General features: G+C 42.1%; 1 long non-coding RNA gene across 1 annotated transcript in view; it reads right to left on the reverse strand.

Moving 5' to 3' along the window:
* LOC141981600 (uncharacterized) overlaps nucleotides 1-17,453 on the reverse strand; it is a 117,764-nt gene that overhangs the window by 37,909 nt on the left and 62,402 nt on the right. The window contains exon 4 of the long non-coding RNA XR_012637850.1: nucleotides 11,212-11,277. This is a non-coding gene — a long non-coding RNA (uncharacterized LOC141981600). The remainder of the gene's footprint in view (nucleotides 1-11,211; nucleotides 11,278-17,453) is intronic.

A 17,453-nucleotide genomic window follows, 5' to 3' on the forward strand; every position in this document is an offset into this window, starting at 1 on the left:
ATGGACACCCACGAGATTGGTGAGGCTGGTGAGTCTTGCCCACATGCTCAGGGTTTAGCTGATTGCCATATTTGGGGTCAGGAAGGAATTTTCCTCCAGGGCAGATTGGCAGATGCCCTGGGGGTTTTTCGCCTTCCTCTGCAGTGTGGGGCACGGGTCACTTGCTGGAGGATTCTCTGCACCTCGAAGTCTGTAAACCACAATTGAGGACTTCAATAGCTCAGACATAGGTTAGAGGTTTGTTACAGGAGTGGGTGGGTGAGATTCTGTAGCCTGCATTGTGCAGGTCAGACTAGATGATCATAATGGTCCCTTCTCACCTTAAAGTCTATGATTCTATGATTAGAGCTATTACCAAGTTTTAAGGTTCCTTCCCCACTCTGAACTCTAGGGTACAGATGTGGGGACCTGAATGAAAGACCCCCTAAGCTTATTTTTACCAGCTTAGGTTAAAAACTTCCCCAAGGTACAAACTTTGCCTGTCCTTCAACCGTATGCTGCCACCACCAAGCGTCTTACACAAAGACAAGAGAAGGAGCCCACTTGGAGACGTCTCCCCCCAAACTATCCCCCCAAGCCCTACACCTCCTTTCCTGGGGAAGGCTTGATAAGAATCCTCACCAATTTGCACAGGTGAACACAGACCCAAACGCTTGGATCTTAAGAACAATGAAAAATCAATCAGGTTCTTAAAAGAAGAATTTTAATTAAAGAAAAGGTAAAAGAATTACCTTTGTAAAATCAGGATGGTAAACACCTTACAGGGTAATTAGATTTAAAACATAGAGAATCCCTCTAGGCAAAACCTTAAGTTACAAAAAGACACAAAAACAGGAATATATATTCCATCCAGCACAGCTTATTTTACCAGCCATTAAACGCAAGGAAATCTAACGCATTTCTAGCTAGATTACTTACTAACTAACAGTTGTAAGGCTGCATTCCTGATCTGTTCCTGGCAAAAGCATCACACAGACAGACAAACCCTTTGTTCCCCCCACCTCCAGATTTGAAAGTATTTTGTCTCCTCATTGGTCATTTTGGTCAGGTGCCACAGAGGTTATCTTAGCTTCTTAACCCTTTACAGGTGAAAGGCTTTTGCCTCTGGCCAGGAGGGATTTTATAGCACTGTATACAAAAAGGTGGTTACCCTTCCCTTTATATTTATGACACCAAGTGGAAAGCATCATCGAATATACATGGAGTGCAGCGGTTCTCAGATTTCCAAATTTTTACCTGCAATTCTTCTAAGGATTCTCTATAGCTCCTATAACAAGCCCTTCCTCAAGAAGAGAACTAATTTTACCTGGTTCACTGACATGCAGGCAGCTTTCAACAGCTTGAATTTATTTCTACCCCTGTTTTGACCCATCTGGACCTCCCAAATGCCTTCATAGTCAAAACCAACACCTCAGACTTTGCAATAGGCCTGGTTCTCTTGCAATTTACAGGCCCTCACCAGTTGCTTTGTCCTTGAGCCTTTTTTCTTGGAAACAGATTTCAAACTTATGATATATGGGACCAGGAGCTCCTAACCATCAAGGCTGCTTTTGAAGAGTGGCACCATCTTCTTGAGAGGGCCCACACCTTATACAAGTCTGGACAGATCACAAGAATGTGGAGCATCTACAGACAACATGATCACTCAACCAGCATCAGATTTGCTGGGCCCTTTTCCTCTCCCAGTTTGACTTTACAGTTATGTACCATCCTGGAACTAAGAACTGGAAGGTGGATGCTTTGTTCCACAATGCTGAGGACTATGAAGTGGGATAGGAGGCTCACGCCACTGGTCTTAGTACTTCCCACTTTGTCTGTGGGACTGGCACTAGTCACGTGATGACCATTAGTTGTTCTTTCCTTCCAAGTGACCTTTTTGGGGCTCCAATCTTCCAGACTCTAAGTACTTCCCCAGATTCAAGTTTTCATTTGCAATAAGACTTCTTTTATCATGGAGATCATCTGCACATTCCCAAGGGCAACTCCTGGCTTTAGGTGCTAAGGTTGAGTCATGACTCATCCATGGCAGGACATTTCAGCCAATTCAAAATCTGGAACCAGATCACTCGATATTTCTGGTGGCCAACCCTACAAACTGATGTTATAAACTATGTTAGGTCATGCAATCTCTATGCCTGCATGGAGAAACCATGAGAAAATCTGCAGGCCTTCTTCACCCCACTCCTCACCTCTGCTTCCTTTGGTCCACCCTCTCAATGGACTTTATAGTGAAGTTACTGTGCTCCCAAAGACACTCAGTTATCCAGACTGTACTGAACCTCCTGACCAAGATGGCTTATGTAATTCCATGCTGCATCATGCCATCTGCCATGAAAGCACGAAAACCTTCCTGGAGCACATCTTTCAGCACCACAACATGCCAACGTGTATCATTTCAGATCAAGGATCTCACTGTGTTTCTCAATTCTGGTAGGAATTTTTTTTGCCTTCTCAGTTTCTCACCTTGACAGCTTTCTATCCACAGACTGATAGCCAATCTGAAAGAGTCAATCAAACCCTCAGGAAGTCTCTCTGTTGTTCTCTGAATTTCCATCAGGATGAATGGCTCCCATTTCTGTGTTTGGCTGAGTCTGTGTACAACTCAATCCACACTTCAACACAACAGACCTCATTGTTCACAAATTTTGTTTTTCACCCTCACCGATTCCATCCAGATCTGTGTGAGGGCTCTGCCATCCCAGCAGCCATGGACCTAGTCCTCCACCTCTAGCAAATGCACCAGGAACTCATATTTGCCACTAAAGAAACTCACAAGTATTATGTAGAAAGAAAGTGACAGGCCACCCCTAACCTTGAAGTAGAGGATAAGGTTTGGCTCAACTCAGAACCTGAGAATGGACTGTCTTTTGGGTAAGTATAATCACCAATGCCCGAGTCCTTTTTGGATCATTGATCAAATTAACCAAGTTGCCTTCAAGTTTCAGCTCTCAGAATCCCTCAACATTCACCCCACTATTCATGTTTCTCTCTTCAAACTGTTCATTAACAACGCTTTCACCGACCAGATCCTCCTCCACTCCCACTAATTGTATATGGGCTGGAAGAATCTGAAGTCCATCAGGTGCTCAATACCCGATGGGCTGGAGCAATCTCCAGTATTTAACAGACGGGAAGGGTGTACAGGCCAGAGGAATGATCCTGGGGACCAGAAGAAACTGTTCACGCTCCTAATATCCTTCAGGAATTTCACCAAAGACACCCTGATCTACCCAGGACCATCGCTAGGAGGAGCTCTCGGGAATGGGGAACGGTATTCTCAGGAACAGAGCTGACTCTGGGTACAGTTGCCTAGCAACCCAGTGATCTTGCCTGGACCCAATAAACCCCCTCTAAGAGACTGTGCTCCCTGATTGGACAGAAAATCCTACACCTCACTATTCAAGTGTTGCAGAAACAGCAGCATAGTAGCTGTTCAATGCGTTCCATGCCTGCTTCCTGTACTGGCCCTTGCTCCAACTCACACCTGCTCCTGTTCCAGCCCTAGTCTTTATCTGTCTTAGAACTCCTGGCTACAGCCACTGGCTTGTCTCCTGGCCACCACTCCAGTTCTCCCCACTGAGTCTGCTCCAACCACTAGGCAAGACTCCTGTTCCAAACACTAGCATCACCAACACCCTGCTGTGTGACCTGTGAAAGGGCTGGCAGAATGGTAGCCCTTGAGTGCAGGGGCTTCCCCCTCTCAGCTCCCCTGGCGAGCAGAAGGTGGCTGGAGCCTTAGCATCATCTCCACATTAGCTGGTCACAGAGCTGGCTGGCTGTGCTGTGAGGGGACTGGGAGAGGGGCTGTGCTCTTTCAAGGGGAATAGCAATGTATATATGGCCTCTGTGCATCGAGGAGTTTCAGAATGCCTTTGGGGCTGCACCTCAGGTGGTGGGACTCCACACAGTGTCACAGTGCAGGGCTGTGTCAAAATAGCACAAGTGAGCCCACATTAAAAGAAAATACATTCATCTCTTTTTGAGTAAAGTATTTTGTCATTTTAAATCAAATTCATGGCTCTCTTTTCCCCTACACCAGTGTAAATCCATAGTAACTCCACTGAAGTCAATGGGAGTCATGCCCATATAGCTAAGAGCAGAAGTGGGCCTTACATTTTGTATTTCAACTGCATCATTCATAATGCAATAGTTGTGCTAGTCTGTGTAATTAGAACCATGGTGTGGCTTCACACTATGTACAGTATCCTATCGGGGCATGCATGTGTGTATGTAACTAAAGTATATCAGTGCCAGCACTGAGTGTAGATAAGCCATATTCACCAGTGCCTCCCTCCATGCTCTGTATGCAATGCATTTGAGGGTGCTGTTGATAGCACATTAGTTTTTGGAGGTGTCATGTACACTCTCCAGTGCCAGAAGACCTCCTCTTCTAGTTAGCGGGAAAGGAGAGCAGAGCTTCACTGATGGGCTCAGATCATGCTTGGTGCATAAAAAACATACTTACTGTGTTTCTTTTTAGAGGAATGGGATCTATAAAATGCAGTTATTGATTTAAATTAAATCAACGTCTGAATATGCTTCATGAAGATTTACAAGGGCCATGTCCTTGTAAGGTAGCAAAACCTGATTAAAACATTGTGTGACACTGTGAACTGAGACACTGAGACCAGATTTGTAAAAGTATTTAGATACCTACAGATGCAAATACATGCCTAGTAGGATTTTCAAAAGCACTTAACTCCCACTGACTGAAAATTTCAAAAATCCTACTGCATCTTTAGGCATCTAAATATCTTTGAAAATTTGACCCTGAATATGGGATGTAGGGCCAAAACTCTAAACCAGATGATCTCCTCTCACTTAGTGTTGATTATGTGGGATGAAGCAATGGGTGGCTAGGGCCTTTCCCTGCTCAGGATTGACCCTGAGTAGTTACTAGTTTCTTTCATATGATATACTTTAATATGTTGTAGCAATATGTGCTACATTCCATGGTATATATGCTTGGTAAGTGGTCATTCATTTATTAAGTGCTGCAAAATAATTTCTACCTCTCTCCAATAGAACACATTTTAAAAATTGATTTTACACAGCTACTGCATTTCTCACTTAAGCCCCTTTATTTCCTGCTCTCCATCTCAGTTTCATGCAGCCATGGAAAGTAGCAGCATTTCCCCGAAGTGCCAGTGTTTCATGGGAACATCAGCACTTCCTGCCTGGCCCAAGGAGAAACACTGGCAGTATCTTGTTCAATGCACAGTATCAAGCAGCACTGAAATAGTTATTATCAGATATTATAGAAAATCTCTTAGTGAATTTCTAACATGGTAAAAAAAAAAAAGAAGAAACCCTCACATGCAGTGGCAAACAACTTTTTAGCTGGAATTGAGAGAATGTGTCTTTAAAACACACACACACACACACACACACACACACACACACACACACACACACACACACACCCTTTTGAGGGGAAAAACAAACATTAAACAAGTAGCCCCAGATTGTCCCTGGCACTGACATGTGCATGCAAAGGAGGGAGGGAGCACGTACTATACACTTTGTACACACTGTGTAAGTCCCAGGGACAATAGCATTTGCCAAGTTGAGGGAAGTACAGGGACAGGCAATGAGGAAGTTGGATTATAGGGCAATGCAACATGCCAGAGAAGCACTATTCATCCCAGAGCTCCCGCAATACCTCCTGCTCATGACTATGGCTAAACTCTATACTCGAGCTCCTGGTGTTGGCTGAATTCTCAGGAGCCATCAAAAGTCTTATATAAATCTAAACTGGGACAAAAATACTGTGAAAGGAAAGGCAGAATACCTTTCGATGGATTTATTTCCTGCATTTATTATGCCATGGTGAATCCACACATCAGAAAGCATGTGAACACAGAGTACATTTCCATAGAGATGGGCTCATTAACTATTACCAAGCCCAAATGGTACATGAAGTGCATTCTGAAAAAGAGAAGAAAGACTTGGCCATTGTCAAGAAATAAGCTGAAGGAGAAAAAAAAGATATTGCCTTATAGGTTAATAATATTCCTCTTTGTTCATTTATTAGCTGATACCCTTCCCTGAATCTAGCCTTTTTTTTTTAAATTCTCAAAAGGTTCTCTTCAATTATCTAACTACCACTTTAAAAAGCAAACATCTCTCTCTACTTGTGTAGAAGGTATATTCTTTACTTGGAGCCCTCAGCTACAGTATCTTAGAGCAAATAAAATAAGATAAAATAAAATAAATCCATGTATTTCCTACCAGTCCTTTCCCCTCACCTATTCAATAGGTTGAACAAAGATTGCACTATATGCATTATTTATAGCTTGGGTAGATTAACAGCTTCTTGTTTGTTTGTGTTTTACAAAGCAAACATTGAAATCTGTGGTCAGGGTGTTGCTCTTTTTTGATCTTACCATTTTGATATAATGCATAGATGGGTAGGAGTACATTTCACTGTAGTAGGGTTCAATATGTTCACCTCTCTCCTCAACTGCAGCAGATATTGCGAGTGCTATGTGGGACGATACTACTGCAATCAAGATAAAGCTTCTGACCACAACTTCAGTTTAGTTGGTATTTCAAATCTAATAGGACATTGTGTTCTTTTAAGGCTCACATACAAGGGGAGCAAGAGGTTTCAGGAGACCACTTACACTCTGCACAAGCTACGCACTTTGCCAGAGCCTGCACCGTGGAAAGAGCCACCACCACAAGGATGATAATCTCTATCCCCCACAAGTGGGCAGGGATTGAAAGGGCCTGCTTCCACTGTCTCAATGCACTGGCCTGAACCTCTGCTTTGGCCCAGTGGAGGGAAATAGTCTGCACCAGCAAAAAAGGCTGGCACAGCTTACTTTTCTCCCCCACACTGCCCCAAACAAGGGGGAAGCACCAGATTGTGACTGTGGGTGATGAGGTTACATGTTACCCCTTACTTCAACAGGGCTGTAAAGTTACAAAGCAGCCCTTAGTACCTTATAAATATTAATTAAGCCTCCCATGTCTGTGAGGTAAGTATTACTACTCCTATTTTACTTGGTAAACTGCAGGCCAGTCTACACTAGAAGCACTACATGGGTGCAGCTGCACCGCTGTAGTGTGTCTGGTGAAGATGCTCTGTGCCGACAGGAGAGCTCTCTCCCATCAGCACAATTACTCCATTTCCATGAGAGGCAGAAGCTATGTCGGTGGGAGAGTGTCTCCTGCCGACATAGCACTGGTATGGACAGCTCTTAGGTCTCTGTAACTTGTGTCGCCCAGGGGGGTGCCTTTTCACACCCCTGAGTGATGTAAGTTATATCGACTTAAGTGATAGGGTAGGTCTGCCCTGAGTGTTTACCTCCCTACTCCAAACTGCCTTAACTCTGCCCTGATAGCAATGGCCTGAAAACAATCAGGAAAATAGACTGCCTTGTCCATCCATGACAAACTGTTCTATTGTATCCAGGGCCACAGCAGCCAGAATGCCTGAACCTTCATCATAAGGGGGTAGAGCACTTATGGAAAACAAGAAAACATTCATGTGATGACAAGCCACAGCGTACACTGGAGACTTACATGTACAAAACAAACTATAGAATCAGTGTTCTGTGGTACCATTCTGAGACTGTTCAGGAAAGGATACATGGGCAGTGGTGCATCTCTGTGGAGGCAATGTGATGGTTGTTGTCTGCCTTAGCTGAGAAGTACAACTATGTTTGTATACGTGGGCAGCAAAATGATTATATTAAATTGCCCACAGATATTTTACTATATCATTGGTTATTAAACACCGGTGATTCATTCTTACCATGATAAAAAGGTATGTATGTCTGTGTATGTGGAGAGGGATAACTCAGTGGTTTGAGCATTGGCCTGCTAAACCCAGGGTTGTGAGTTCAATCCTTGAGGGGGCCACTTAGGGATCTGGGGCAAAAATTGGGGATTGATCCTGCTTTGAGCAGGGTGTTGGACTAGATGACCTCCTGAGGTCCCTTCCAACCCTGATATTCTATGATTCTATGATATAAGCCCACACGTTTTCCTCTTCTGTTACATTACATCATATTACATGGTAAGTCACATGATATAAGCCCCCATCCAGAATGCATTTTTCTTTTTCTCCAAGACGTGCTTCTCTGGAACAGATGGATACAAAGGTCAGATGCTAGATAGAAATACTGCTAGTTATCCACCCTGTGAATCATAACCTTTTGCCTCAATCATTTCACAATATATGGATCAAGCTTTAAGTTTTATGTGGAAAAAACATCCGCTCTCCATGGGTGAAAGAACAGTGGAGAACAGGATACCACAGACCAGTAGCCAGCTCTGTTTGACCTACTAATATAAAATGTCAAAGTTTAAGATTTCAGCCATTAAAGATTAATGTGTGATCAGCTACCAAATATGAAGCCCAATGTGGCATCAACTTGCAGCTCTGACTTCAAGATATTTCTGACCTACTTCCCAAACGTTTTGTAGTAGAAGGATAAGGCTAAAGATCTAGTGGGAATGCACTGTGACTTCCTGTCCCAGTTTAACAAAGATTATGCAGAGAAAAGCAAAATTCAGCTTGTCTTAATTTCGGATCAGAGGTTAGCATTCTTTCCATCTACTGTATACCATTCTTTCATTTACAGAAATGCAACACAAATTTTCTGTACTTCTTATGTGTGTTCACTTGCTACCCAATTAACATCCTATTCCCCTGTAGTAGTTTTGTCCTCAGACCAATACACTTGAGCTTTTAACCTTTTTTACCCCATCTGTATTACACTAGAAAAAAAACAAGGTGTGTTTTTAAACACACATTAGGTAACATGTTACAAACCTAGTGGTGACAGCATGTCATAGGTTTAACATGTGTTAGTGGCTCAAGGAAACTCTACATCCACCCCAGGTTTCACCTCTCCCAGCTAACACATGAAAAATACAAATTGCTTTAACATATTAGCTAACATGCTAAAAACACTTTTCTTACCACTGAAGACAAGGCCTCAGTTCCTGATATTTATCCCCTCCAGGTCTGCCTAATGCCATTTGAGGATGAAGGAATGGAGCTGGTGAGCTGACCAGAAGGCCTTTTTGCTATCTGGGGGGACAGGGACTGTGATGCAACTTCCAACATGGAAGGCATAAAGCTTGGTAAATGCAGGATAGAGAATCTCAAGGGCTTCAAGAGAGGCATGGAGAAGCCTAGGGAGAAGTGCTGAAACATTTCTTAGGGCTTGATCCAATTACCATTGAAGTTAATGGAAAACTCCTGTTGACTTCAATGGTAGTTGGACTGGTCTCAGGCACTGGACAGAGTACAGCTTTTTCTTTGGCAGTCTCTAAACCAGTACAACCAAGGCACTGGAGCTAGCTGCACTATGCATTTCACATATCAGTACTGGGCAGTCTAATTTCTTGCTGGGCTAGCCTGTCCCCCCAGCCCCCTCATTCAGTCCTTGAAAAAATATAAAAGGCCCTGATGCACAAAGTTGCTGTAATTATAAAAATGAAACCAAAGAAGCTTGCTAACATGCTTAGACTCTGGTGTGAAAGTCACCCTGGAATGCCTCTCTGCAGTCAGATTTGGAACTGCAGGTAAGTCCTGCTTTGATTTCCCTCCACCCAAACTATAAACAACTCCAGACTAGCTTTGGGTATTAAAGAGCTGCCTCCCCAGAGAGTTTCCTTTATTTAACAGAAAGTCTCCCACAGGCATACATGACACCTTTATATCTCAACTTCTTGGCTGAGGGACTCAGTCCCAGTCTGTCTATCACACGTCTGATTTCATCCAGGTGCTTCATCTAGATGCTCTGAGCTCGGGTCTTCTGATGCTACCTGCGTGGAGTCTTCCTCTGATGTTGGGATCTGTGGAGGTCTCTCAAAGATTCCTCCAAATACTAGGTGGGCACATTATAGCTATCTCACTAGAATCCTCCCCTTTTCTGAAGCTCTTCTTCCAGGTCACCTGGCCTGGTCGGCACCTTAGGAGACTCTCTGACTTGGGAACTAGCATTCTTCTTAACCCAGATTTCCTGTTTGGCTCAGGATCTCTGGGATCTTCCCTAGTCTAGAGCTTCCGTTCTTCTCAGAATTCTCCCTCTAACTGAGATCTGTAGCCTTTTATCATGCCCAGCTGCTTCCTAGCCTAATTAACTACCTCCCAGTTACTCAATGAGTTAATAACTCCCAGGTGGAGCTGAGTTGGCTCATTCCCCCAGTTGAGCCTGTCAGAGAGAGGCTGGGCTCCTGACACCTTCACAGAGTCAGCTACCCTTTGACAGAGTAAATTAAGAAACGATACTCAGAATAACAGTGATGCATAAATTGTTTTCCAATGACAATTTACAGAGGCATGCTGTGTACAGTACACTACTTAATTGAATGCAGAATATCTAATTCTAGAATTGCAATCACATATTAGTCCTATGTTACTGTCCCTACTCACACACTAGCAACATAATGGCTCAATCCAGAGAATTCTGGTCCCGATGCAGCAAAGAATGTGAGCATATGCTTAATTTCAACTAAGTATGTAGTTCCCTTGAAATCAATAGGACTACACACATGCTTACATTTAAGCACATGCTTAAGTACTTTGCTGAATCTAGACTCAGAACCTTGCAAGATTGGGTTCTTAGATAGCTAAACTATTTCTGAATATTTTCTTAATGGTTTCTAATTAATTTGGCAGCTCTCTGTTCACTCTCTTGGTAACAATTACTTTATTACACATGCCCAGTAGCTTTGAATAAAATGGTCAAGTGCGGAGGATGTAATTGTCACTTGATGTATTTCACAGTACAATGCCTTATTTTATACTTTTTGCCTTTTATATAATTTGGTGCCCGTTCTCACATTAAACAAATGTGGACAATGTTCTTTTTCGGTTGCAATCAGTAGGTCCAAATGGCAAATGAATGCTTTTCCTGCTTCAGTGTTTAAAGTAATGTCATCTGTGGACATCTGTTCTTGGAAATGAAGATGCCCATTAAGATTTTCAGATGTACTCAGCGTTGTCTTAACTCTATTCACCCTGAAAAATCTCAGCTGCAAAAGAAAAGCTGCAGTGATTTTTACCACTGCCTTAAATGGGTATAGAAAAAATAATAATTTGGTGTTATCCTAGAAATAAATATTGCACCCCAACATAATTATGATGCGCCTACCAGAAGCAAAATGGCAAAGAATAAAGTGATAGGTATTGCCATTGCTGTATCTAGATTTCAGCTCCATTACTACAGCCCCAGGTTCCTCTGATACCTTCTGTCAGATGTGTGCAGTTCTCAACTCAGTCCTCTCTGAATGATGGTTCTTTGGTTCCATCACCTGCAAGGAAAGGATGGAAAGAATGATAAGGACAAAGAGAAGCATTTATTTGAAACTCCTCCTCTCACACTCTCAGCCATTCAAAGGACAGGTTCTATCTGTTGTCTCCTTAACTCCATTGGATTGGACCAAATGTCTCAAGATGCCTGCAGAATCCAGGATTTAAGAGGTTGGGTCTTTAGCAGTCACACACACGGGACATTTTAGGCTTCCATGTTTATTAGAATATTGTTTTTAAAGAAGACCAAAAAGTCATTGCTCCTCAACGGGACCCTCTGCTCATGCTCTCTGTTCTGTGGAGGCATGGTTCTAAGTAAGCCTCCAGATCCACGCCAAGGGCACAGGAAAGGCAGTGATGCAATGTTTCTTCTGAGCGTGGACAGTGATACGGCAATCAAAGAACAAGTAATGTGAGCAAGCAACACCTGTTTTGTCAGAAACTGAACTGCTGAAGGCAAAACTGAAAAAAACCCCATCAAATTATGAGAAACATAAAATAACATATATGGCTGATTTTGTGCCATTTTATCTCTGATCTGTGAGATTCTTAAAATGTTTGCTTCCACCCTGAGATGTGGCAAACGCAAATATAAAGATCTTACAGGCAACATTAAGACATAACAAAACCACTAGCCATTAAATTGGTACCTTCGGGCTCAAATCCTGAAGTCCTCATTCAATTTAATTTCTACTCAGTCCTTACTAACCAAAGCTGCCACTGGCCAAATCTTGAGAGGTGCTGAGCACCCACAATTCCCATTGAAGTCAATGAGAGTTTTGCTTGAGAAAGGACTGAGTGAAAATTGAGTATAAAGTCCAAGACTTTGTTTATTCTATTAAATAAATGCATGCCCCCAACGATGCCTTCCAACAATTAGTCTTTCTGCTTGATTATGGAACTTTTGCCACTCTGTTACTGTATCTTGCCATTAGATACCCAGATCCATTTGACCGCGCATAAATTGTTTTGCTTCTCTCTCACTGGAACCTTGCGTATAGTTCCAACAGGCAAAGGCATCAATAATGTTACATATGACAACCTGGTTTTCCTCTCAGGAGGGCAATGGAAAAGGGAGTCTGTTCTCTTACAGACCACAGATTTGTTATTGTGGAAATCACAGGCAGCGAAGCCTAACATCGTGCTCTCAATTAATACATCACAGCTGGTTGATAGCCTTGTAAACAAGGCAGTCTAGTGGACAGAGTAGCTCTCTGAGAACAATTTAGAAAGCAGGTTGTTAGAAATGGTGGGGTAGAAAGGCACAGGCTGTCACAGTGACCGTATTCGATACGCTGACAGTTTGAAAACTGTTGATGAAAGTGTGATGGATTAACTGTTTTGTTACTGCTCTGCAATTGCTACACCGGACACAGTGACCTGAGAAGTCAATTTCATACAAACGACTTCACTTTATTATCTTTTGGATGCCTCTGTGTAACTCTCCTAAATTCCAGTGGGAACTGCACATGCAGAAACAGCATATATCTTTCAGAAGCATGCAATAAATTGCTGTCTACATTAAAGGCCACATCAAATATTATTTTTATAGTTCTATAATGCCTTTCATTCTGAAGAAATCCACAGTTCTTTACAAACCATGGGCCTGATTCTGATCTCACATACTCTGTTTCTACCAGTAGTATCACCCTAGAACAGATTTTCAAGTGTTCAGCATCCAAAACTGGACCCCGATTTGCAAAAGAGCTGAGTTCAAACGTAGGCACCTAAATAAGGACCAGACTCCAAGGTGCTGGACTCTTTTTAGAAATTTCACCACCTGCTGTGATGCCCAAATGGGAGCTGAGCTCTTTTGAAGCTCTGATCCTTACTGACTTCAATTGAGTTATCACTGCAAAGGAGATTAGAGTCTATGTGTCAATATATACTCTCCATCCCAAAAGAATAGTAATGGGGTGTGTGGGAATGTACACACACAACTAAAATGCAGCATCTTTGTAACAGAGACTGGTAACTAACCAGCAGACAGTGTGCTCCACAGTATTATAGGAGAGGAAAAGAGGCAAATCTCTACTCCTGTGAAAAACAGCATGGCAGCATTGAACATTCAAGGATTTTTTAGTATAATCAGACAGAGATTTCACACAGTAAACTGCCTGGTATCTACCTTTAGGATCCCTGAAAGGATGGAAAGTAATCTACCCTGCTGGGTTATAAACATAGTTAGAAACATAGGAACTGTCACACTGGATCAGACCCAAGGTCCATCTAGTCCAGTACGCTAGCACCAACAGTGGCCAGCACCAGATGATTCAGAGGAAAGTGTAAGAATCCCACAGTGGGCAGATGTGGGATAATCTGCTCCCCGCATAGGTTACTTCTGTTCCCTGATAGATAGAGTTTGGCTTAAGCCATAAAGCACAAAGTTTAATAACCCTTACCAATTTTTTGTTTTCATTAAAGCAGGTAAATCTATTCTTCATATCCCTACAAATATTGCATCCTGTTTTGAATCTTGTTAAATCCTTAGCCTCAATGACCTCCTGGGACAATGGGTTCCATGTTAAGGGTTATGCAGTTTTGTATTTATTTACAAAATGTTTTATCAGTGGAACACCTGGTGAGATTAGATGGGGATTTGGATCTAGCTTCGTTTTCAATTACAGACATATAGGGCTCAATTCAATTCAGGCATAGTTCAGTGATGGATGTCTCTCTTATATTAGAACATCATCAGATCCATGCACTGATGGATAATTATCAGCTATATCTTTAGATAATTCCAATCCATTCTGAGAAAAGAAGCGAAACTTCATCCTATCCCCTTCTTTAGGCAGATACTTCCATCAGCTGACATTCATGAAGGAGTGAGGAAAACTCAGACTCAGATAATAGATACCAGGAATCAGTCAGCACATAGCTAGACTCACAATGGCATCAGGACACAACTGTTCCCTGCACAATTTAGGGCTCCCACCTCCTACGCTCCCTGGGCACTGGGTTGCAATGCCCCTCTGTGGGTTAGTGGAATCTTTTCCCAGTGAAAGAGCCTTCACACAGTGTCCTTAAACATGTACATGTATTTATTAGAAATTAACAATTCATCAGCCGAATATACATGCCAAGCATCTAATGCTCAACACTCCCAATAAAGCAGACAGACTTCTTTTGATGATCAGTCAGGATCATGTCTCATCTGGGGCTCCACAGTATGGTCGTGCAGGGGTTAAGAGTTCTGGCAGCTTTGGTCTTGAGCTGTGTTCCAGAGTTAAGTTCCAAAGAGCTTGTCTTTTGACCCTCATTATATAGCTGAAATGAGGGTTTCTCTTATTTATGCCTTCACCAATTATTTTAATTAAAGCATGACTATAAAATAAATTTCACCAAGCATAAACCCCAGTGAGCTAAAACCATTTTCCTAGCAACAGCAAAACCTTTTAATTTCTACTTATCAGCAAAAGCAACTTTTAACAAAAACTCACACAGACACTAGTAAGAAACTTTCAGAAACTCAAGGTTAGCTTGCGTATTCTATTGGGAATATGGACCTTCTATTCCCATGAACCTGTGATTTTACTGTATCTGTCCCTGTTAGTAATGCTGCAGCTGATACTTCTCTAGCTGGCTAAGCCTAAGCCAAAGCCAAATTCTCTTGACTCTATAGTTTTGTTTCAAACTTAGGGTGACTGAGTATACAAAATGGCTGTGGGTTATGCTAAGTCCAAACACAAGATGGCCATGGATCATGTAAAGTCCAGGCCTCTCATTACACAACCATGCTTATCTTAAAAAAAAAAATCATGCATTAGATTTACTTGATTTTTAACATTCTTGGCCGGGTGTCTCTAATTTGCTAAACTGATTAGTCTTAATTACTCCTGTACCTTCTAGGTATGACTGCTTGCTGCTAAGAGGATTGTCTGGCTGGGAACACATGAACCATGTGTGCTATACATTATGTTTGTTGAAACTTTAAACAAAAGCTGAGCTAGATTTTAGACAGGTAACAGTTTTGCCTCTGCCACTAATTTGGTGTGTGATCTAGGGCAAGTCACTTACATCCTTTGCGCCCCCCCCCCCCCAATCTGCAAATTCTGGGGATCACAACAATGTCACAATACAGAGTACCAATTTATGTTAATTTTTGTTGTGAGTTCTATGATGTGAACACCTCTGTACTAGGGAACAAACTGACACCACCAGCTGTGCTTTAGAAGTGTGTAGCCAGTAATGACTTCGGTCCCTACATGTTATCAACAACACATACTGTAACTAGGTCACACAAGATTTGCTTAAAGTTCCACAGAATCCCAAAGGTTACTGTATACAATACTGTGTAAATAAGGACTTAATAGGGAAGCAGATCAACACCACACGGAGGAATCATTTTAGATGTCCATGACCAGGGAGAATGGGAATGGAATAGGAATACACACATGATCAAACAACAGCACTTTAAGAGTTTAAATGAGATTAGATTGGATGTTGCGATTACTGCTGACATGTAAACTCAGTGATGTAAGCAGAAAAAATACACCTTTGGGAAAAGCATCCAGCTATTCACAGAAGGATAATAAGAAAGGACTGGGCCAGTTTGTGGATAATACAAACCAAATTGATAATACTTTCAAGCTGAATGCTCTTGCTTCAGTTTTGTAAACTGAAGCTTTGCTTAGGCATTTTCTTACCATAAAAGTGATTAGTATTTGAGCCAGGGATCCATAGAAATCTAAAACTGTGCAGATCAATTTGTAAGGTAATTAAGTGTTTTCTCCATGATTCTATGATAGCTATATAAATGCTAAGTGATGTTGTTATTATTACACATAGGCGCAACACATACCTTTGACCATTTTATCTGTACTCTGCCTACTAATCCATTTTATCCAAGAATACTTTTAATTTCTAAAACTCTGAACAGTTTCAAACAACTTCCTGTCCCCAAATGCTGAATTTCTAACTGAAAATTACAGTGGTTGGAGACTGAAAGACTCCATTCAGTCCTGGAGAAGAGTCAGATTAGTGGATTCCCTCTCCCCCCCACCCCCCACCCCCACACACACATACACAGTTGCTTTTTTACTTTTTCAGTGGATAAAACAAGAAAAAAGTAAAAATAGTGAAGAAAATACGTGCCTGCGTGCGGGGGGGTTCCTCACCCAAATGAAAAAAAATTCTTAGGACAAAAAAAAAAAACCCTGTAATTTCTTTTGAAATTTTTAATTACATACTTAATATTTTTGGCCACTAATAATGAATAATGAACTCTTAAAAATGCCTAAAGTGCTCCAAAATGCTTCCAAACTCACCTTTCTCTAAAGTAAGTGGACTGTAGAATACATAATGTAGTGGTATAATTGGAAATGACTTGCATGTCTGATTAGCTTATAACACATAGTAACACCCAGGTATTCTGTCTGTGATGTAGGAGTAGGAGTGAGGATGGAAGGCCCACAAAGGTACAGGACTGTGAAACAGGTATGGCAAGGATGGCTAAACTGTGGCTTACGAGCCACATGCAGCTCCTTAAAGTGCAGCTCACAGAGCCCTCTGCCCTCCCCCCACATTCTCTACCTACCAGACTGGGGGAAGTGAGCTTGGGACCTCTGCTTTCAAGCAGGCTGGTGGGGTAGGGGCTTCTTCCCAATGGGGATCTCGGAACTCCAGCCCTGTGGGGCACACCTGCTGGGGCTTGAGGCTTCAGCAGGAAAGGGGCTGAAGCCCCGAGTCCTGGCAGGTGTGCCCTGGCTCTCGAACTTCTGAAGATTGTCATATGTGACTTGGAGGGTCAGCAAGTTTGGCCACCCCTGAGATATGGTCATGGCAGGAGTTGAGTCTCTGTGCTTTTGGTGAGATGCGGGTAGAGACCTTGAGTGGATTGTTTATGATGTTTGTGTAGCTAGAGATCTGAACATCTCTAGTGCTATTGCACAATGATTTCAAGAGATGGAGAACAATATAATTAACTGAAACTGCAGTAAGTTGGCATTTAGCTGAGATGCTGTGGCTAACTCTATGCTTGGGAAATTTTAAAAGAATCAGGTTGTAAAACCAAACTAATTCTTCAGGGTAATTCCTTCCTTGAGAATGTAATAAATACAAATACAATTCTTCAGGGTAATTCCTTCCTTGAGAATGTAATAAACACAAAGGGCAGGAAATTTTTCAAAACAGATTGCATTCTTATATTTGCAATCTCCTATACTGGCACACATGT

This window comes from Natator depressus, chromosome 2 (assembly GCF_965152275.1).
Source record: "Natator depressus isolate rNatDep1 chromosome 2, rNatDep2.hap1, whole genome shotgun sequence".
Lineage (NCBI taxonomy): Eukaryota > Metazoa > Chordata > Testudines > Cheloniidae > Natator > Natator depressus.